Source organism: Anabrus simplex, chromosome 1 (genome assembly GCF_040414725.1).
Source record: "Anabrus simplex isolate iqAnaSimp1 chromosome 1, ASM4041472v1, whole genome shotgun sequence".
In the NCBI taxonomy this organism is placed as follows: Eukaryota; Metazoa; Arthropoda; class Insecta; order Orthoptera; family Tettigoniidae; genus Anabrus; species Anabrus simplex.
Window position 1 is genome coordinate 1,577,475,209 of NC_090265.1, and position 23,923 is coordinate 1,577,499,131.

General features: G+C 38.4%; 1 protein-coding gene across 2 annotated transcripts in view; it reads left to right on the top strand.

Moving 5' to 3' along the window:
- The window catches only part of hep (hemipterous), a 390,680-nt gene that overhangs the window by 1,374 nt on the left and 365,383 nt on the right, over nucleotides 1–23,923 (top strand). The gene's annotated exons all lie outside the window — the stretch shown is intronic.

Here is a 23,923-nt window from a genome sequence, read left to right on the forward strand (position 1 = left end):
CAAATTGAAAAAGATTAGTCAACCTGATTTTCATCATGGAACGTAGGGTGAATCCTAGTGCAGATTTAATGTTTACAAAAACATGTTTTGATTGTTGTTATGGTTGGCACCACTCTCTGTACATCCATTGCAGGTTATCAGCACTGTAACAGTTCTTCTGCATTTCCATCTTTTTATCTTCTTAACACCGCACTGACACAGATATTTCTTATGGCATTGATAGGATAGGAAAAGGTTAGGAGTGAGAGGGAAGTGGCCGTGTCCTTTATTATTTCAGGGCTGCTGACAGTGGGGTTTGAACCCACTACCTCCCGAGTGCAAGCTCACAGCCATACACCCCTTCCCACATGGCCAACTCGCTCGGTCCTTTCCATCTTACAGCTGTATCCTTCAATTTAGGAGGCTGCAGGTGGTCTTGTAGTGTACTGTACTTCTGTTGTGGAGTTTATTACATTTATTGTTCTTGTGGCACCTAGTCAACATTTTGTGACTAAAAATTGCCACTGCAAAATTTAAAAGAGGGCCTAAACTCCTTTATTAAAAATAGGTCTAATGAAATCTCATATTTTGGTGGCTGAATATGGCTAAGCAGTATATTTTCAATGTTAACATTCTATTTCTATTGATTTCTTCTACCACATTCATCCCTTATTCATCTGATGACCTGTCTTTTACTTGTGATGCACACATGGTGTGATAGGAATGAGCATCTTAATTAGAGCTTAATGGTGTCATCAGCTCCTGCTTGGAATGCTCATCAATCAATCAATCAATCAATCAATCTGCATTTAGGGCAGTCATCCAGGTGGCAGATTCCCTATCTGTTGTTTTCCTAGCCTTTTCTTAAATGATTGAAAAGAAATTGGAAATTTATCAAACATCTCCCTTGGTAAGTTATTCCGATCCCTAACTCCCCTTCCTATAAACAAACATTTGCCCCAATTTGTCCTCTTGAATTCCAGCTCTATCTTCATACTGTGATCTTTTCTACTTTTAAAAACACCACTCAAACTTATTCGTCTACTATACCGCTTTTCACGAAAGTTTATTCCTGATGTAAACAAATAGGCAGAGCATGTTGCCTTCGGACATGGACATTTTATAGACGTAGTTGTTTGGAGAAGCAACTGTCGCACTCACTCGACTGTATGCGTGCTCGAAGAAAAGTAGTACGTTGCATTAATTTTATTTTAGTTTATTACATTTAGAAAGTTTGGAAGAGTACGTAATCAAATTAATATATGGTTGCCATATATACCGGTATATATATGTTTAAAAAAAAAATATAAAATAGTGATTGCTTAACGAGAAATGAAGGCTCAAGGCGTGGTGTAATACAGGAAGTCTTGTCGTAGTGGGGGAAAGTCCCAAGCTGTACAGCGTGAAGATAAGGTGTTGCATCTTGCAGCAGCAGCCAGTGTCAGTATTCATAGTGAGAGAAATGGAGCAAAAGTTAGGACCATCATGTGTAGTGAAGCACAAAAGAGGAAAACTGCTCAGAAATGACCATACGCAGTGCATTGTGAATGTTTTCAATAAACTAAGTGAACAGAATCCAGGTTTAGTCATTTATTCAGAAGTTCAGATCTTCACACTATTGTCGCATGTGATGCACAGCCCTGTATGTTCGAACACGAGACGTTGACGGGGTGGAGGTCTGTACTACACGCTCAGCGAATCAAGTTTTTTTTTGGCGGGGCTTGGACATACCATGTTTACATCACAACTTTTGTTGTGAAAAGACATATAATGTCATTCCATGCTATCTCACCACTGACAGCTGGGAACATACCTATGGGAATCAACATCTATATCAACATACCACTTAGTCGAGCAGCTCGTGTCCTTTCTCCCAAGTCTTCCCGGCCCAAACTTTGCAACATTTTTGTAACGCTACTCTTTTGTCGGAAATCACCCAGAACAAATCGAGCTGCCATTCTTTGGATTTTTTCCAGTTCTTGAATCAAATAATCCTGGTGAGGATCCCATACACTGGAGCCATACTCTAGTTGGGGTCTTACTGGAGACTTGTATGCCCTCTCCTATACATCCTTACTACAACACCTAAATACCCTCATAACCAGGGCCTGGGTTTTGTTGACCTAAAAATGCTAAAAAATGACCTTTAAAATTACCTTAAAATTATCAAATGTCCTAAAAACGAACAAAAAATGACCTAAAAATCCCAAGTTTTTATTGTTTGAAACTAAATTATATACATTTCTAGATATGAACAATATTGACAGGCTAATTGATATTTTCTCTAATTTACATAGCAATATGTCAGTTCTTTATTTTGGAATCTCTGTTTTCCTTAGAAACAAAATGTACCGGTATGAAGATCTTCTGACACCAGGTACTCCGTAAAGAGAAATGATCTAAAAAGGAAAGCAACGTTCCTATAAAGATAATCGTAATCGCTGTCGGTTGCAGATTTAACTGTAAAGCTATGAGACTGATAATTGCTCTACAAGAGGGAAACATAACACAGATACAGACACGAAAACAGGGAACAAAACCCATCAAAATTAATCGCGGTGTGTTTCAAGGCTCCCCTTTGTCACCGGCATTATTTAACATCGCTACCAATCATATTGTGGAAGAACTTTCTGAAGATTCTTTAGCAAGGAATTACTCAATTGCAAACGAGGAGCCTAACCTCACTATAATGTGTTTCGCCGACGATACAGTAATATTTGGGGAAAACACTGAATCTGCTGCCGAACTAGCCAGGATCACTTGGAAAGATTTAAGGAACTCGGCCTGGACATCAGCGCTTCAAAATCAGCTTGTCTTTCTATCAAGAAAGGTTGGCTAACGGAGGAGAATATCATCATTAATGATGACTGTGAAATTAAATTCAGTGCAACGGAAGTGCGATTCGTTACTTAGGTGTGAATTTCATCAATGAAATTAAACTGGATCGACAAGACGCGAAACAAGATTGACACCCTTGTTAGCTCACCATTGCTGCAATCTGACCAGAAGTTTTCAATTTTAAACAGTTCAATATCACCTACTCTTATTTATCCACTCCAAGTTACTCAATTGTCTCTCCAATTCTTCTTCAAAGTCATCTTTATCTTTTTGCATGCATCCTGCTTGTGGAGCACACACTTGTACAGTTTCCCAGGTTTTTCCTTGACTGTTATTTTGACTTTTATCAACCTGTCACTTATCCCTTTTACTTCCTCTTTCAATCCATTTCTTACTACCACTCCTATTCCATTTCGCTTTCCCTCATCATTTCCTATCCAGTACAACCAAAAACCATTCTGCAGCTCTCTCTTACCCTCACCCCTCCACTTAATGGGACATATGCATAAAAATGTAGAACATTCTACAAGCATAAGCAATAAGTAAAAGTAAATGCTTTCAGCAAATACTGGCAAGTAAAAGCATTTGCTTAAATTGTTATGAATAACCTTTTGCTTGTGCTGACTAGAAAGTGCTGCAAGTTTTTCCAGCATATGCTGACTTCTTAGAATATTCTAACTAGCATTTTCTAATAGCGCAAAGCATGCTGGTTGCCGATAAGAGGTTATGTTAGTATAGAAACACGTGTTGACCGCCGTAACCTATGAGTTTTGTATTCGGTGTTATTGGTGTTTACAGCTCGTTTCCATTTCCTGCAGTGCATATTCAGTATTCTACGATGTCCGAGATATCAGAAACAGATGTAGAAATTGACGTAAATTTTCACTTCATTTCAATGATCAAACAGTTACCAGTGTTATTAAGTAAATCCCAAACTCCTTCGACGAAAACAGCTAAATTACAAGCTGTTGAACAGTTACGCGAGAGTTGTGAGAAGAATCTCGGGCGGCAATTCACAGCAGATCAGGTGAAAAAAAGGATCCATAACATGAAGACCGAAGTGAAAAAGAAGAGTGACCGTAACACTACAGGAAACAGGAAGATACAGTTGAAGAAATGGGAGGAGGAACTTCTAAATTTAATGGAAGGACAACAAAATCCATCATTCACTCGTGTACCAGGTATGTCTATTAACTATTATTTTTAAAAAATTTGCTTTACGTCGCGCCGAAACAGGTAGGTCTTACGGCGGCGATGGGATAGGAAAGGCCTAGGAGTGAGAATGAAGCGGCCGTAGCCTAAATTAAGGTACAGCCCCGGCGTTTGCCTGGTGTGAAATGGGAAACCACGGAAAACCATATTCAGGGCTGGGGTTCGAGCCCACTATCTCTCGGGTGCAACCTCAAAGCTGCGCGGCCCTAATCGCACGGCCAACTCGCCCGGTATCAAACTTTACTGGACTCATTGATGAAATACCACATCACTCCACAAGCTGTGTATTAATTAGAAACATAATCATTAGGCCTAACGTATTTCTTTCTTTTGTGAATCATTCATGTGGAGTTCATTTTATCAATCTGTAGATCAAGGTCAGTAATTATATTTCATCAACATTTCAGGAGGATGCGCTGTAGGAGGAAGTAAGGAACACGCAGCTGATATCAATGATGATAGCATATCGCTACAGAGTACGACACCACCACCACCAAGAAAGTACAAGAAAATAAAATTAGCTGCAGAGACTGAGGAGACGGAAAGACTTTCGAACATGGAACTTCAGAGACTGGTGTTATTGGAACAGCTTAAGTTAGCTCGCATGCAACAACAGGAAGTAGAAGAACGGAAATTAGTTTCAAAATTAAACTTAAGTGAACAAACCTACATACAGTTTGAATGATGTGTGGAACATAAAATCAGAGAAATAAGTGTTGGTATTTGTATTCAACTGAGGCGAAATGATACAGTAGCGTACAAGATGAAGTGAATCACAAATAAATTTATAACGATGTAAGAGTATAAGTTAAATGAAAAACACGAGCCACACAACTGTTAAATTTTGTCATTTCCAGATCACAGTGCTTCACTACTTTCATAGTTAATTTACAGCAACTTGTTGAAACAAAATATTAGCGATTTCATTTCTTCTCTGTGCACCACGTCTTCTCATGTCATCATAACCATATTCTTGTTCACCCCAATAAGCAGCACCATCATCATCGTTTTCTTCAGTATAAACATTATCAAAATTGTCCTCATCTCTTAAATGCTTAGAGACGTTATGCAGCACAAAGCAACAGATAATAATGCGTGAAATTTTCTGTAAAGAGATTCTGACTTTGTTTGCTAGTAGAGGGAAACGTCTCTTCAGCTGACCAAAACATCTTTCAATAATTACTCTGTTATGAGCATGCACGCGATTGTAATTTTCTTCTTGTGGATTTTGAGGGTTTCGGTAAGGAGTTAGCAGCCAAGGTACAAGCCCGTAACCTGAATCACCCAACAGTATTGCAGCTCCCGCATGGTCTCGCAATCCTTCATACACACGTGAATTCTTAAATATGCGACTGTCATGTACAGAACCAGGCCAGCTAGCATCAACACTTGTAAAAACTTCGCTTGAATTGCATGTTGCTTGTACATTGATAGAAGCAAAATTTTTGCGGTTGATATATTCATCGCCGTGTAGTTGTGGCTTTAAAATAGGTACATGTGTACAGTCAAGAGCATCGATCACACAAGGAAAGTTAAAGCGTTGCTGCCATTCCTCTTTAGCTATATTGATTTCTTGTGGACGTGACGGAAATTTTATCCAGTGATGTGCTTTTAGAAAAATTTTCTCGCTGACGAAATCAATGGTTCTACTAACAGTACTTTGATGCACTCCCGTATCTTCTCCTATCCCAACTTGAAAACCCGGATCGCCAACAAAACGAAGAAATATCTGTATTCGTTCCTTCGATGTTAACGCACCACCACGCGTCTCGCCACTTTTTCCCAAGAAAGAGCTCGAAATTAATTCAACATTTTCTTCGTTAAATCTATACAAATGTTTATATGCACGTTCATCACTACGCCGTCTGGGATTATACAGTTTCCTGCGTCGGATATTCACAGTTTGTGCCATTAAATCAACCAGAAAGTAACACTAAGTCGTCACAGAAAAAACTTCAAGCTAACTGAGACTGGCTTGGTAAATCTTAAGCAAATGGTTGCATAGTACTAGCACATGCTAGGTTTTATTCATGTAGAATTCAGCATTTGCTGGAAAATTAAGCAAATGCTTGCTAGCAAGTAAATACCAGTAAGTAAAGCAACTGCTAGATTATTTTATTCATACATATTCCAGCATATGCTTACAAAGGAGGTAGCAAAAGCATTTGCTAGACTTTATGCATACGTCCCATTCTCTGCCAGTCTTAGTACATCCAGCTTTCTTCTTCCCATCATGTCTACAACCCCTTCTACTTTTCCGGTCAATATTTGTATATTCCGTGTGCCAATTCATAATCCTATTCCTCACCAGGGTTGTCGTCTGTTACATCCATCCGGCTTATTGTTCCTTGTTTCCTTGAAAGAGGTTAATTTCCATCACCGGCTTGCTAGGCCTGTCATAACTTCACCAGAGCCCCGTTAGCCGCCATCTTTTTCAGGATTCCTGTAGGGCCTTCACAGCTACCGTAGCGGTCTCGGGGCCCACGCAGTCCTCACTGTACTTCGCCCCCACAGGCTGTTCCCTACTTGATGACGTTGCCCATCTCCCATGACGTGGACGAGGGGTTGGACTTGTGGCAGACTGTGTTCTTATCAAGAACAGATTTTAGTTTCCGAAATACCGACTCTCCAACTTCACCACGCACATTTTCCAAAGCTTCCTGCGTTGCTGTCACCAAAGCTGTCGCTTGTTCGATTGTCACACCTCTCTCCTGAAGTCGTGTAATAGCTGACGGCAGGGAGCTAAAAATTTGCCTTAATATATGCCAACTTACCCTGCACATCGTCGGCTGAAAACATCTCTTTGGCGATTTCGATAGCCCTGGCATCTTGGGCTTCTAGAGAGTTTATCACTTGCTTCACTGCTAAAAAGTTGTCGCTGTAGTACTCGCACGTATTTATCCACGTACCCCAACGTGTGACTACATGCTGCGGAGGTAGTGGGATATCGGGAGCTAGTGACTTAAAGAGCTTCCTGCGCGATGGGGCCTTGATAAATGCCTTTTGTACCTGCGACTCAAGTCTATAAATGTCAGGAAAATTCACTCTCACGTCTTCTGCCACTCTGTGGAAAGCATGAGCTAGACAAGTTACATGCACCTTTCTTGAATAAAAAGCTTTGATAGCTTTACCAGCTTTAACTATGTAAGACGCAGCATCGGCCACGAAAAGTAAAACGCCAGGCCACAGCAGAACCACGGCCCTGTCAAACATTCAACATATTGTAGAATGATTGACAGATTCCAGGACTTCAGAAGTTAGCAAAAATATTTCTCCGGAATTATCTATTTCCAGGGTTCCTACAATTACATTAGCTACGTAACAACCTTCACCATCAGTAGTTTCATCTACTGAGACAAAAATCTTCCTTCCGCTTGTTCTTTCCCGTATTCTTTGAAGTGTTTTTTCATAGCAGAGCGGTATGCAATTTTTCCTTGTTGTAGATTTGTCTGGATTGGAATGACCATGCTAGAAACTGCCTTAATTTAGGAATAGTTAGTTTATGAAGAGGAATATTTGCTGTGACAAAAACTTCACACAGTTCATTAAAAAAGGCTGAGGTTGTACCTCTGCTTGATGATGCGTTTTGCATGAGTAACTGTTGAGTACTTATCTTTCTGTTGATATTCTGAATTCTGTGCACATGTTTGTCGCGACTGACGTGCTGTTGAACAGTGAATCTTTTTGCTGCTGCCACTTTCACTTTACACACTTTACAGAATAGTATTTCACCATGTGTAGAAGAGGTGTCTTCCCCAAATTCAGAGACAATTTCTCTCAAATGACCTGCCTTGGATGGTTTTACCTTTGGAATTTTAACACGCACTCGAAATGGTTACACACAACTGACATCTACAAACTGTACAACTAAAACTGACCTGAAGGAACAAGGAAATAGAGTACACTGGCAGAAATACCTCACTGCTGACGTCACACTGTGAACACACTTCCCTGCCCTCGTCTGAAGGTCACCCAAGAATAGCTTAGCTTTCACCTTCTGTTAAGACACAAAATGAGAGATGTACAAAGCTACGTACTCAGCTCACAACTGAGTGCAGAAACTTTCGAAGATGAACCTTCATGTAAACCTTCAAGTACGTCAAGATACAGCAACTGGTTGGTTGATGATGCAAAACGTGGATTCTTATTTAAAAATAACCAATAAGAAAAATAAAATAATAAAAAATGACAAAATAATGATGCAAAAAGCAAAAAAAACCTAAAAATCACATACATCAAAAAATTACAAAAAATGAGTTAATAAATACCCATTTCTGTAATCTGAGGGCCATGAACAGGATTTGTATATAACTTAGCAACTTCTATGATGCACCAATTAAAAGATGACATGTCATTGAAATCCGGGCCCTGCTCATAACCATGCGCAGAGATCTGTACCCTTTATTTACAATCCCATTTATGTGATTACCCCAACGAAGATCTTTCCATATATTAACACCTAGGTACTTTCACCTCATCAACACAGTAATTAAAACTGAGAGGACTTTTCATATCTGTGAAACTCACAACCTGACTTTTAAACCCGTTTATCATCATACCATTGCCTCCTGTCCATCTCACAACATTATCGAAGTCATTTTGCAGTTGCTCACAATCTTTTAATTTATTTATTACTCTGTATAGAATTCTCTGGAACCTGCACACTAACATCAGAGGATTGTAGTAGGATTCAAGCCTGTGAAATGAAATTTCTTAGAACTGCCCTCCAAAAGACACGACTTGATTGCGTGAAAAATGTTGAGATCCGATCTAACCTAGGTCTAAATTAATTGATGGAGGAAAGACTTAGGGCATCTAGACTTAAATGGTTTGGGCATGTTAAATGAATGAATAGCACAAAGTTACCCTGTGCCTATTTGGAAAAGAGAGTAATAAATAGAAGACCAAGAAGAAGATGGATGGACCAACTGAGGTAAGACATGGAGAGAAGAGGATGGAATTGGGAATCTGTCATGGACAACAAAATCATTTTGAATAGGCAACTTTGGAAGACGCTCGTTTTAAAAAACCCAACCCGGCTCGCTGGAAGGGCAAACCGATGATGATATTGATGATGATGACAGAATAACATCATCTAAAAAGGCCTTATCTCTGATTCCACTTCTTTTCACATATCATTGATATATATAAATATATAAGAAAACATAAAGGTTCAATAATACTGCCTTGAGGAATTCCCCTCTTAATTATTACAGGGGCAGATAAAGCTTCGCCTACTCTGTTTCTCAGACTTCTATTTTCTAGAAATATAACCACCCATTCAGTCACAGTTTAGTGGAATCGAACGTAGATATATTGGACAACGATTTTTAAGAACATCTAATTACAAGCCATCCATTCCGTTTTACATTTTAAACAATTTGAATGATTAATTTTTGTTTTAATAGACATAAATAATCTTATTGATAATTTTTAAAGTGTTAAATTCATACATTTTACAAATGTATTTTAGACATTCTTTTGTGATATACACCAGGATCAGGGCCCTGACCTACCAATGTTTTAGGTTTTCTATTGCTGATGATGCTCACTAAGATTGAGCGAAACATGTCCAATTTGTGATTTAACGGTTTCATCCTAAACATAAGGATTTTGTGTATTGGAAAGGTGGTTCTTCAAATATATTATAAATATAATAATTTATTACTCTGAACTCCAATACGGTTGAAAAATGAGATTTATAACTTGTAATAGTACTGCTATGTTAGATACGCAATAGGTTTGTGATTAGTAGCAGCAGAGAGCGGCTTACTGTGGGTTTCCAGTACCTGTGATTAGTACCACTATATGTGGAACATTACGGGTTTACGTTGCCTGTGATTTGTACCATTATGTGAGAAACACCACGGGTCTGGGCGTTGCCTGTTATTAGTACCACTATATGAGCAACACTGTTGGCCTCTGTTGCCTGAGTTTTGTACCCACTATGTGAGGAACACCACGGTATAGTACGAGTCCCTGTGATTAGTACCCCTCTGTGAAGTGCACCATGGGTTTGTGTTGCCTACGAGTGGCGCCATTATGTGGGAAACACCAGAGGTCTGCGTTACCTTTACAACGTACAATACTTGTTAGTACCATAAGGTTTGGAACACCGTGAGTTTAGCTACATTTGATTAGTACTGTAACTTGAGAAATACCATGGTTCTGCTTTACTAGCGATAAGTGCCATTATGAGGGATATTGATATTGAACCCCTTTAGACAACAAGAATCATCGATTCAGGATTGTGCTTTGGAAGCAGTCCCTTGGTCAGTAAAATTTTTTTCTGGGAAGGTGAGGCATTACGAGGCAAACTGATTGTTTTAAGTTCATATTCATTCATCCATTCATTCTTTATCATTACGTTTTGAATTCTGATCAGTGGATGAATTTTGGACTTTTAAATTCAATTGCCATTGCATTTCGTCTCATTTGTACCATTAGGGGCCGATGGCTAAGATGTTAGGCCCCTTTAAACAACAAGCATCATCATCATCATAATTTCCCTTTCCTACCTTTTCCCAGCCTCCTACTTCCACACTTCTCAGCAACAATTCCCTGTTCCTCATCGCCCGTTGGTTGTTCTACTTGCAGTGACTCATGCCGATTTCTCACAGACACCTGTCGTGAATTCTGATCCTGAATAGAGCCCTTTGCATGCAATCTCCTTCCCCTTAAAACATTAGACCACTTGTCTTCTACAATTCCTCCTTTTCCTTCCCATCCCTCTTTTATACCTCCTGTAACCTGTACATTTTTTGAGGGAGGCCTACTTTCCTTCCTGTCATTTGAGAGAATCCTAATTATCTCCGTCAAACTCTCCAACTCCTTCCTCATGCTCCTTAATGCCTGGCCACATCCACAGTTCCTACATTTGCACTCCATAGCCATTCTTTACAAAATAATGAAAAGAAAAGGAAAAATAAAATAACGTATTAAATGAAAGGAAAGAAATATTGTCAGGTATACTTCACAAAGATCACACGACAATAAGGTAATTAATATAGGCTACTACTACACTACAATAGTGCTTAGTTGTACGAAATTTTTTTGCTACAATACCCTAACAGAATGAAAATTGGTGTTAACTACTGAAAACCAAAAGTAATACACAAGCATTACACAATTCTACACTGCAGTTATGTCTACCCTAATTACTATAACAGAATTCTAGATGTCTTCGTTGTGAGCAGTTGAGATTTTCTTCTGAAGATGCGGAGCAAAATTCTCTGTGAAACGTAAAGAGTTTCACCTTGTTTCGCTGACACGGCATGAGCCCAAAAGCCTATATCATGTCTACAGTATATTTTCATCTAAATAAATTTTGAGGCTAAATAATTATTTAAAAACGTTAGATTTAGCCACAAGTGATTCCACTGGCAACAGTGATAAATTCATTCAAGAAAAGTATAGACAGTACAGGACACTTCTGGATTTAACCTTGTTAAAATGGGAGACAATTCGCAAGTGGCAAGGGATAAAAGAAAGACGAGCATGAACAGGTTATTGATAGTATTGTTTTGAGGAATATTTATGTACAAGTAGAGTAAGAATATAATATATCCTTGGCTTTATAGTCGAGAATTTTTATAGTCGCTTACCTGGAAATGATCTGAATATGCGTTGTAATTCTTATTCAAGCGTAACGTTCCTTCTTTCTTGTATACCTTATCCATAGATCACACCTACAACAACACATCGGTATTGAAGATTAAATCTACACTATGCAATAAAAGGAGCTTATTATATTTTAAGCCAGTTAAAATAGGGGTTGCACAGCTCAAAAGTTTAGAAGGTACTGTAAAAATCTCTTTGTCACTGGAAGAATGTATATGTAAACACAATAGGCCTATCTATTTACATTTTCTTGTCACGAGGGAAACGGAAGAAAGACAGCGAATTCTTCTGCACTTCATAATTACTGCAGCCAAACAGCACATACCTTTCCAGTCATAATGAGAGGAGATATAAATTAATAACACATGCTATTATTTACTGATACAGTGAAACCTCGGAATGCGAGTAACTTGGTCTACGAGTGTTTTGTAAGACGAGCAAACATTTAAAATAAATTGTAACTTGATAAACAAGTGAGGTTCCGCAATACGAGCGTCATATGTGCCTACGTTTTTCCCTCCCCTGTGTCTTTGTTGAGTGGGCGAACGAGGTGTTTGGTCCGTAGTGAAGAAATAACTTTCAGAAAAAAATCTGCCGCTTAAAGTCTAGCTGGTTATGGACAATGCTCCTGCTCGTCCTTGAGGCCTTGAGGATGACTTGAGGATGAATTCAAGTTCGTTAAGGTGAAGTTCCTTCCTGCCAACACTACTCCACTACTCCAGCCTATGGATCAGCAAGTCATTTCGAACTTCAAGTAGCTTCAAAGTGACTGAAGGAACAAATCTTGCCCTCCGAGAGTTTGGGAGAAATCATTTCCCCATCGTGAACTGCCTGAAGATCATCGATACAGCCTGGGATGGAGTCACCAAGAGAACTTTCACTTCCGCTCTGGGAAAGCTGTGGCCTGACTGTATTCTTGGACATGACTTTGAGGGTATTGTTGGTGAAAATGAGCCGCCGATTGTCGATGAAATTGTGTCCTTAGGGAAGACTATGGGGCTGGAGGTGAATGACGTGGACATTCGAGAGCTGGTGGAAGCACATAGCCAGGAACTGTCCACCAACGAACTGATGGACTTGCATTGCGAACAACAGGAGGAGGTTATGGAGGACATCTTGGGCGGGGAAAAGGAGGAGGAAAAGTCAATGGAATCTCTCACTTCAACTGAGATTAGGGAGAAGTGCAAAATGTGGGAAACGGTGCAAAATTTTGTAGAAAACACCACCCGAATAAGGCTGTAGTAGTACGAACGACGAATCAGTTCAATGCCAATACAATGTCACATTTTCATGAAATCCTCAAAAAGAGGCAAAAGCAACAGTCATTGGACAGGTTCCTCGTTAAAGTTGCACGAAAAGAAAACAATTCCAGTGAGCTAACAGATAGCAGTGATTCCGTTAGTGAAATTCGTGCTACACAGTAACTCTTCTCATGTCATCTCTCATCTCCCTCACACCAACAATGAATCTATTATAAGGTAAAATGCATTTTAATTTGTTTTAAGTTATATTTTGTTTCAGAAATGGTATGCGAATAAATATTGTTGTGTTATGGATAAATCATCCGCGTTTCAATTGTTTCTTATGGGAAAGCTTGCTTTGATATACGAGCGCTTTGGATTACAAGCATGTTGCCGGAACAAATTATGCTCGCAGTCCAAGGTTCCACCGTATTAACTTGCTCCAAACACACAAACAACACTAAAAATTTCCCGAACGAATACACGTACTCTTATGACAGGCTAAGTAACTCAAGGTCACACTGCTAGACAGAGCTCTAATCGCAGTCCCTCGATAGACTGTCCTGTATTATCTCTACTGTATTTGGTTCATTCTTCCTCTAGTCACCTGACAGCATGGTGCCTTCACAATTTTTTAAATAAATGAATCACAGCAGCCAAATACTTCGGGCATCATGTCATAAGTTCAGTGTGAACTACCCAACTGAAGGGCAAGCTGCTAAATTATGAATGGGCATTAAATGCTCTGTTCTTGAAATTCAACAAGCCGGGCTGAGTGGCTCAGACGGTTGAGGTGCTGGCCCTCTGACCCCAACGTGACTGGTTCGATCCTGGGTCAGTCCGGTGTTATTTGAAGGTGCTCAAATACGTCGGCCTCGTGTCGGTAGATTTAGTGGCACGTAAAAGAACTCCCGCGGGACTAAATTCTGGCACCTCGGCGTCTCCAAAAACCGTAAAAGTAGTTAGTGCAACGTAAAGCAAATAGCATTATTATATTAAAATTGAACAAAATCACATGTGTGTTGCAGATGTGAAGCGACCAATCAGCTTGGAAGTATAAACAAAAAAATTTCACTTACAATGGGGGTTAAGGCAGCTGAATAGTCATAGTGAATACTGTATCTTGGCAAGTACACACAGTATAGTGTGTAAGTGCTTGTTTCAAAATCAGAGTTTTATTATGTTTAAAATGTAATAGGTGTACAGATTTAAATATTAATACGAATAAAAGACAAGGGAATTTGTGTATTAAGAAATGTCATATTGAAGGTAATTGTGATGTAACAATTAGTGATGCATGCACCTCAAGTACAAAGGCATTCAGCATTTCATATATTGTGACATAACCCACTTTTAACAATCTTAGTTTGTAACTTGATGTTTTATTCCACCTAATCAATATTTAAAATATTTTACACGAATAGGATTAGTTTCGGCTGTATTACTTTGTAATCTTCAGCTATACGTTTGAACAAGTTAAACTAAAATTAAGACACGTCATTAAATAAATGGGATTTCATGCTGTAAACACCTGAGTGTGCAAATTTATTGACAGAATTCAATGAACTAGAATTGTGAATTTTAGAAAGTTATTGTTAGAGGTCCTGAAAGCTAATTGAATATTATATTTCTTCAAATGGTCAGTAAAACTGTATGTAAAAACTGCATACTTCATCTGAGGTTTAAGTTCCCTAATCAGCTTTGATTTAGGCTTAAATTTGATTTTCTTTAGATCATTTCAAGCACACCAGCATTAATAGTATAACTAACATGGAGTGTTGGCTGAGATATGCAGACAATGTTCTGATAGTGATGGACGAAAGAACAAAAAGTAGTGAAAAAACTCTGTAATCTATCAACAATTTAGATCCACACGTTAAATTCACCCTAGATAAAGGAATCAGAAAGTTCATAAATTACCTCGACCTCACCAATACTAGACTCAATGACCATTTAAGATTCAAAATTTGTATAACAAGCTCAAATTCCTGTCACTATCAGGGCAGATTCTGGTTTCACATTACCGTGGGGATAATTGAATCCATAAATACATCGGTCTTCTCAGAGATTTCATTCAGATGGAATGCAGGGTTGTAATATTCATCTAACGATATAAAATATTCTTCTGGGGCATTCAGAAGGCCTTTTTGATTAAAACTAACTAAGATTCTTAAAAGTGAATACATCCATCAGTACGGGCAAAGAATGAAAATTACAGTATTTCTTATACTGTGACGTATTCACTCAAAGAATAATAAAGCTTGCAGTATTTGACAAATTCCTTAATCACCTCTCCAAAAGCCATGAATTTATCTGCTTTCTGCTGGTTTTCCAGGTTTTTGTAATATAAAGCAGTCAATAAAAATTGAAATCTTCTGAGCTCAGTACCTGTACTGTCTTCTTCTTCTTAATGTGCCATCTTCTAGTGAAGGTTGGCGGTCAACATGATGATCTTGAATTTGGATGCAGCGACACGGAACAGAGACATCGTGTCCAACCCATACCAGTCTACGAGGTTCTTTATCCTTAGAGTTCGTCGTCTACCAGGACTCCTACGTTCTTCTATTCTTCCTTGTATAACAGGCTGCAGAATTCTGTTCTTATCATTGCGCATTATATGGCCAAAGTATTCCAGCTTCCGCCTTTTAATGGTCAGCATGACTTCAGTCTTCTTTCCAAGTCGATCAAACACCTCAGAATTCCGGATTCTGTCTGTCCACGAAATGCGAAGCATCCGCCTGTACACCCATATTTCGAACGCTTCCAGTCTTTTACAGAGGGCTTGAGTAAGTGTCCAGCCTTCCATTCCATAAAGTAACGTGGGAAATATGTAGGCACGGACCAGACAAAGCCTTAGGTTTAGTTGTAGGTTGCGGTCGTTGAGCAGTTTCTTCATTTGCATGAAGATGCTTCTCGCATGTTCAATGCGGACCCGTATTTCTGGGCTGCAGTCCCATTTCTGGTTGAGGTAACATCCTAGATACTGGTATTGGTCAATCCTAGCGATGGGTTCATTGTGCAGAGTGAGCTGCACGTGGACGTCTTGCCGTTTACTGACTACCATGAATTGGGTTTTCGTAATGTTTATCTTCAGTCCTCTGTTGTTGCAAGCAATGTTCACTTTGTCTAATAATACTTGAAGGTCTTCTGCGTTGTCTGCTAGCAATACCGTGTCATCAGCATAATGGAGATTGTTTAGACGTTCCCCGTTGATGATGCCTATGGTAGACTGTTCTTCCAGAGCTTCTGCAAGGATAGCCTCACAGTAAATGTTGAAGAGTATAGGCGATAACACGCAGCCTTGTCGAACGTCGCGGTGGATGTCTATTTCTTCTGACAGGTTTTTCTCAATCTTGACTGCTGCATTCTGACCCCAGTACAAGTTGGCAATAATTCGAATATCTCGGTCATCCAGTCCGATGTTCTGTAGAATTTCCCTCAACTTCCTGTGCTGGACTTTGTCAAATACCTTTTCGTAGTCTATGAAACATGACAAGAATTATTTAAAGGGGTTATGAATGATAATTTATTCACTGAAATGTGATTTAAACGTAAACACTATAAATGCAATAAAATATTAACACAAACACGTAATTACCGACATGCCTGATGGGCTTACATGAATTCACCACAGACTTCATCTTGGCAATTATGAATTACAAAAATCCAGGTTCGCCTCTGGTTCTTGTCACTTATTGCAAACCAAGGATTATATATATAACTAGCAAGATACCCGTGCTTCGCTACGGTATTATACTGAAATTTATAATTGAATGCTTATGGTTTTAGATATATAATCCGCCGAAATTCGCGATCTGACTCGTTTTCTGCGAGAATCCACCAAAACTGCCGATCTGACTCGTTTTCTATTAGATTCCAGCACGTTTCCTCCCATTTTTCAATCTTCCTTTCCAGCAATCGATTTCGTACTTCCCGGGCTATGCTCAGGTATTCCTCCCGGTCAGTTGGGTCCGTAAATCTTTGCCATCTTTTCCTATAATCATTTTAATATGTATAAAATCCTTCAGGAGATCCGGCTTGGTGTCATATTGGGTGCTTTGGCGGCCGGACTGCATTCTTAGTCATTACCCATCCAGGAGCCGTTTCCAGCGCGGTCCGTACATTTGACGACGGTCCGGAACATTATTATTATTATTACTATTATTACTATTATGTGTTGCTGGAATGGCTGATGACAGGGAAAACCGGAGTATCGGGATAAAAACCTGTCCCGCCTCCGTTTTTCCCAGCACGAATGTCACATGGAGTGACGGGGATTTGAAGCACGGAACCCAGCTGTGAGAGGCCGGCGCGCTGCCGCCTGAGCAACGGAGAATACTTATAAGTACATTAAGAACAGTAAAATCAATTGGTCTCACCTCCTTCTACACCCCACCGCCGTTAAGTTTATTTACCGCCATCCCCGCCCACCCCCCCCAAAAAAAATTAAAAGAAGGCTTGATTCTTTAGGTTTAAAGGAGATTCCAAACACCAATGTTCACGTCTATTACCTTCAGTTTTGAGATATAAGTATCCCCATAAAAATAATTTACTTTTTTCACTTCATTTCACACCACTCTTCCCCCCCCCCCCCTCCTAAGTGAACTTTCCCGCAAAAAATACTTGTTTCTTTAATAGTAAAAGATCTTCTAAATACCAATTATCACGACTCTAACTTCTTCAGTTTTTGATTTATGTGTCCCCATGAAAGGAATTCAACTCCTCTACACTCCCACTCTCCAAGATGGTTTCCCCACTAAAACGCGTTTTTGTTTTTGTTTTTAAAGGAGATCTAAATACGAATTTTCACGTCTGTAACAACTTTAGTTTGTATTAGATGTATGCATTCTCATACAATTAAGTCAATTAAATTTTCAATTCTTTAACCCCCACCCTTTCATTGGATTTTCCGAGAATACGTCTTTCTTTACTTTTAATGCAGATTGCAAATATCAAATTTCACGTCTGTAACATCTTCATTTTTGAGATATCAGCAGCCTAATTAAAAGAATTCAACATCATTTTCAGTCACTTTTACCCACCCCCCACCACCCAAGTGGTATTTCCGAAAACTAAAAATACACGATTCGTTATGTTTAATAGAGATAAAAAATACCATTTTTCACTTCTGTAACATGTTAAGTTTTTTTGGATATACTGTAAAGATTCTCATTTTAAAATTTCTCCCCTTTTGAGTTCCCCTTAAGTGGAGTTTCCAAAAACAAATCACCTATGTTTCTTTACATTTACAGGAGATTCCAAACACCCACTTTTTACGTCTGTAATATTTTACGTTTCCAAGATATTCTGTAGATATAGACTTCCAAAAAATTCACCCCAATTTGTCGCTCCTGTTTAACCGCCATTAATTGGATTTTCCAAAAACTAAAAAATACATGTTTCTTTATTTTTAAAGGAGGTCCCATATACAAATTTTCAGTTCTGTAATATCTTCAGGTTCTGAAATATAAGTATCCTCATTAAAGGCATTCAACCCATTTTTCACCCTTTTACACCCCTCCTATTGGGATTTACAGGAAACAAAAAATTACGTGTTCCGTTATTTTTAGAGGAGATTCTAACTACCAATTTTTACATCTGTAAATTTTAAAGTTTTAAGATGTAGACACATTCATTTTAAAAAATTCACACCCCACTTTTCACCCCCCAATATTTGAATTTTCCAAAAACGAAAAAATACGTGTGTTTCTTCACTTTTAAAGTAGATCCCAAATACCAATTTTCAGGTCTGTAATATCTTCAGGTTCTGAAATATAAGTAGCCTCATTAAAGTTATTCAACCCATTATTCACCCTTTTACACCCTTCCTATTGGGATTTTCCGAAAACAAAAGAATACGTGTTTCTTTATTTTTAAAGGAGATTCTAAATACCAATTTTTATATCCATACACTTTAAAAGTTTTGAGATATAGATACACTCATTTTAAAAAATCACCCCTTTTCACCCCACCCATTAATTGGATTTTCCAAAAACAAAAAAATACGTGTTTCTTTATTTTTAAAAGAGATCAAAAGTACCATTTTTCAGGTCTGTAATGTCTTCAGTTTCTGAGATATAAGCACCGGTATCCTGATTAGGCATTCAACCCTTTTTTAACCCTTTTTCACCCCTCCTATTGGGATTGTCTGAAAACAAAAAAATACGTGTTTCCTTATTTTTAAAGAAGATTCTAGATACCAGTTTTCACATCTGTAAACTTTTAAAGTTTTGAGATATAGACACACTCATTTTAAAATTTCACCCCCCTTTTCACCCCCTTAGCGAGGGAATATCCAAAAATCCTCTCTTAGCGAGCACCTACAGCTTAATATGAATCTATGCCCAAAATTTCATTTCTTTATGTCCAGTAGTTTTGGCTCGGCGATGATGAATCAGTCAGTCAGTCAGTCAGTCAGTCAGGACAAGCTACTTTATATATATAGACTAGCAAGATGCCCGTGCTTCGCTACGGTATTATACTGAAATTTATAATTGAATGCTTATTGTATTAGATATATAATCCGCCGAAATTCGCGATCTGACTCGTTTTCTGCGAGAATCGACCAAAGTTCCCGATCTGACTGGTTTTCTATGATTTTACGGCACGGTTCCTCCCACTTTTAAATCTTCCTTTCCATCAATCGATTTCGTACTTCCCGGGCTAGGCTCAGGTATTCCTCCCGGTCAGTTGGGTCCGTAAATCTTTGCCATCTTTTCCTATAATATTTTTAATATGGATAAAATCCTTCAGGAGATCCGGCGTGGTGTCATATTGGGTGCCTTGGCGGCACTGAACCCGCGGCCGGACAGCATTCTTAGTCATTACCCGTCCAGGAGCCGTTTCCAGCGCGATCCGCACATTTGACGACGGTCCGGAATATTATTATTATTCTTATTATTATTATTATTATTATTACTATTATGTGTTGCTGGAATGGCTGATGACAGGGAAAACCGGAGTATCCGGAGAAAAACCTGTCCCGCCTCCGTTTTGTCCAGCACGAATGCCACATGGAGTGACCGGGATTTGAACCACGGAACCCAGCTGTGAGAGGCCGGCGCGCTGCCGCCTGAGCAACGGAGGATGCTTATAAGTACATTGATAACAGTAAAATCAATAGGTCTCACCTCCTTCTACACCCCACCGCCGTTAAGTTTATTTACCGCCACCCGCCCCCACCGAAAAAATTAAAAGAATGCTTGTTTCTTTATGTTTAAGGGAGATTCCAAATACCAATGTTCACGTCTATTACCTTCAGTTTTGAGATATAAGTATCCCCATAAAAATAATTAACTTTTTTCACTTCATTTCACAATAATCCCCCCCTCCTCCTTAAGTGAATTTTCCCGCAAATAATACTTGTTTCTTTAATAGTAAAGAATCTTCTAAATACCAATTACCACGACTCTAACTTCTTCAGTTTTCGATTTATGTGTCCTCATGAAAGGAATTCAACTCCTTTACACTCCCGCCCTCCAAGATGGTTTCTCCACCAAAACGCGTTTTTCTTTGTTTTTAAAGGAGGTCCAAATAAGAATTTTCACCTCTGTAACAACTTTAGTTTTTATTAGATGTATGTATTCTCATACAATTCAGTCAATTAATTTTTCAATTCCTTCACCCCTCCCCCCCCCCCCCCCCCTTCAATGGATTTTCAGAGAATACGTGTTTCTTTACTTTTAAAGCAGATTGCAAATATCAAATTTCACGTCTGTAACATCTTCATTTTTGAGATATCAGTAGCCTAATTAAAAGAATTCAACACCATTTTCAGTCACTTTTACCCCTCCCCTCCACCCAAGTGCTGTTTCCGAAAACTAAAAGTACACGTTTCCTTATGTTTAATAGAGATAAAAAATACCATTTTTCACTTCTGTAACATATTAAGTTTTTTTAGATATACTGTAAACATTCTCATTTTAAAATTTCACCCCTTTTGAGTTCCCCTTAAGTGGAGTTTCCAAAAACAAATCACCTATATTTCTTTACATTTACAGGAGATTTACACCCACTCTTTACGTCTGTAACATTTTACGTTTCTAAGATATTCTGTAGATATAGTCTTTCAAAAAATTCACCCCAATTTGTCACTCCTGTTTAACCGCCATTAATTGGCTTTTCCAAAACTAAAAAATACGTGTTTCTATATTTTTAAAGGAGATCCCATATGCAAATTATCAGTTCTGTAGTATCTTTCGTTCCTGAGATATGTGTATCCTCAATTAAGGCATTCAACCCATTTTACACCCTTTTACACCTCTCCTATTAGGATTTACAGAAAACAAAAAAATACGCGTTCCTTTATTTTTAGAGGAGATTCTAACTACCAATTTTTACATCTGTAAATTTTAAAGTTTTAAGATGTAGACACACTCATTTTAAAAAATTCACCCCCCCTTTTCACCCCCCAATATTTGGATTTTACAAAAACGAAAAAATACGTGTTTCTTTACTTTTAAAGTAGATCCAAAATACCAATTTTCAGGTCTGTAATATCTTCAGGTTCTGAAATATAAGTAGTCTCATGAAAGGCATTCAACCCATTATTCACCCTTTTACACCCTTCCTATTGGGATTTTCCGAAAACAAAAGAATACGTGTTTCTTTATTTTTAAAGGAGATTCTAAATACCAATTTTTACATCTATAAACTTAAAAAGATTTGCGATATAGATACACTCATTTTAAAAAATCACCCCTTTCCCCCACCCCCATTAATTGGATTTTCCACAAAAAGAAAAATACGTGTTTCTTTATTTTTAAAGGAGATCCCAAACACCAATTTTCAGGTCTGTAATATCTTCAGGTTCTGAAATATAAGTAGACTCATGAAATGCATTCGACCCCTTTTTCAACCTTTACCACCCTTCCTATTATGATTTTCCGAAAACAAAATATACGTGTTTCTTTATTTTTAATGGAGATTCTAAATACCAATTTTTACATCTATAACCTTTAAAAGTTTTGAGATATAGATACAGTCATTTTAAAATATTTCCCCCTTTTCACCCCCCTTAACTGGGTTTTCCAGAAAAACAAAAAATACGTGTTTCTTTATTTTTAAAAGAGATCCCAAACACCAATTTTCAGGTCTATAATATCTTCAGTTTCTGAGATATAAGTAGCCTCATTAAAGGCATTCAACCCATTTTTAACCCCTTTTCACTCCTCCTATTGCGATTTTCCGAAAACAAAGAAATACATTTTTCTTTATTTTTAATGAAGATTCTAAATACCAATTTTTACATCTGCAAACTTTAAAAGTTTGGAGATATAGATTCACTCATTTTAAAAATTCACCCCCTTTTCACCCTCCCATTAATTGGATTTTACAGAAACAAAAATATACGTGCTTCTTTATTTTTAAAAGAGATCAAAAGCACCAATTTTCAGGTCTGTAATATCTTCAGTTTCTGAGATATAAGTACCGGTAACCTGATTAAAGGCATTCAATCCATTTTCCCCCATTTTCACCCTTTTTCATCCCTCATATTGGGATTTTCTGAAAACAAAAAAATACGTGTTTCCTTATTTTTAAAGAAGATTCTAAATACCAATTTTTACATCTGTAAACTTTTAGAGTTTTGAGATATAGATACACTCATTTTAAAATTTAACCCCCATTTTCACCCCCTTACCGAAGGAATATCCAAAAATCCTCTCTTAGCGAGCACCTACATCATAATATGAATACATCCCCAAAATTTCATTTCTTTATGTCCAGTAGTTTTGGCTCGGCGATGATGAATCAGTCAGTCAGTCAGTCAGTCAGGACAAGCTATTTTATATATATAGATTTGAAGTCTGGCAATTACATCCCTAGGATCTTTCCATAAATAGACTTTCAGTAGATCACCTTTGTTATTTCACCCTAGCAGATGTTGCCTAACCTATACAATTCCATCTTAGCACTAGTGATGGGACATTCGATTCATTTTACTGAATCGATTCATTTGATTCCGTTCACATTACTGAATCGATACGTGATCCGATTCACGGCACATTAGTCACCACTCCGACTGCATCTGTGTAGTATGTACTGGTAAGAAAAAAATGCTAGTCACTCTAATACATCAAAGGTTTCTGGCGACGCAGGATGGGAAAGGTCTAGGATTAGGAAGGTAGCAGCCATGGCCTTAAATAGGGTACACCGGGCGAGTTGGCCGTGCGTGTAGAGGCGCGCGGCTGTGAGCTTGCATCCGGGAGATAGTAGGTTCGAATCCCACTATCGGCAGCCCTGAAAATGGTTTTCCGTGGTTTCCCATTTTCACACCAGGCAAATGCTGGGGCTGTACCTTAATTAAGGCCACGGCCGCTTCCTTCCAACTCCTAGGCCTTTCCTATCCCATCGTCGCCATAAGACCTATCTGTGTCGGTGCGACGTAAAGCCCCTAGCAAAAAAAAAAAAAATAAAAAAAAAAATAAGGTACAGTCCCAGCATTTCCTGGTGTGAAATTGGGGAAACTACAGAAAACCATCTTAATGGCTGCCGACGGTGGGATTCAAACCCACAATCCCCCGAACGGAAGCGCATAACTACGCGATACTAACCGCACGTCCAACTCGTTCAGTCATTTTTGAAAATATGTATTTTTCTATCAGCTGAGGATTTTTTTAAATCGTCATATTTTGTATAGGCTACCCGAGATGTACAGTAGCCCGCTGGTTTTATGATTCAACATATTGTTGCTTAAGTTATTGCGTCAGTCGACTCACTTACTGTCCACATATGATTGAAGTCTTGTGCAACGATGTGACATATGAACTGAGAGAATACTGAGCCGTTCTTCCCAATATAAAACAGGTACTTTTGAGTGCTCATGAGCATGACTCATAGTCATAGGGTGGGCTAGAGTCGAGTTTAATTGTCAAATGTCAACTAAGTTATAGTACTAAGATTCATTAAACTAATAAATAGTATAACCTAATAGCCTGCCTACTTACTAGCTACTTCAGAATTATGTTTTGACTACCTTTTTAACACTGCAAATAAATCCATCTATTATTTAAACCTCCCTGTAAGAAGAGGAC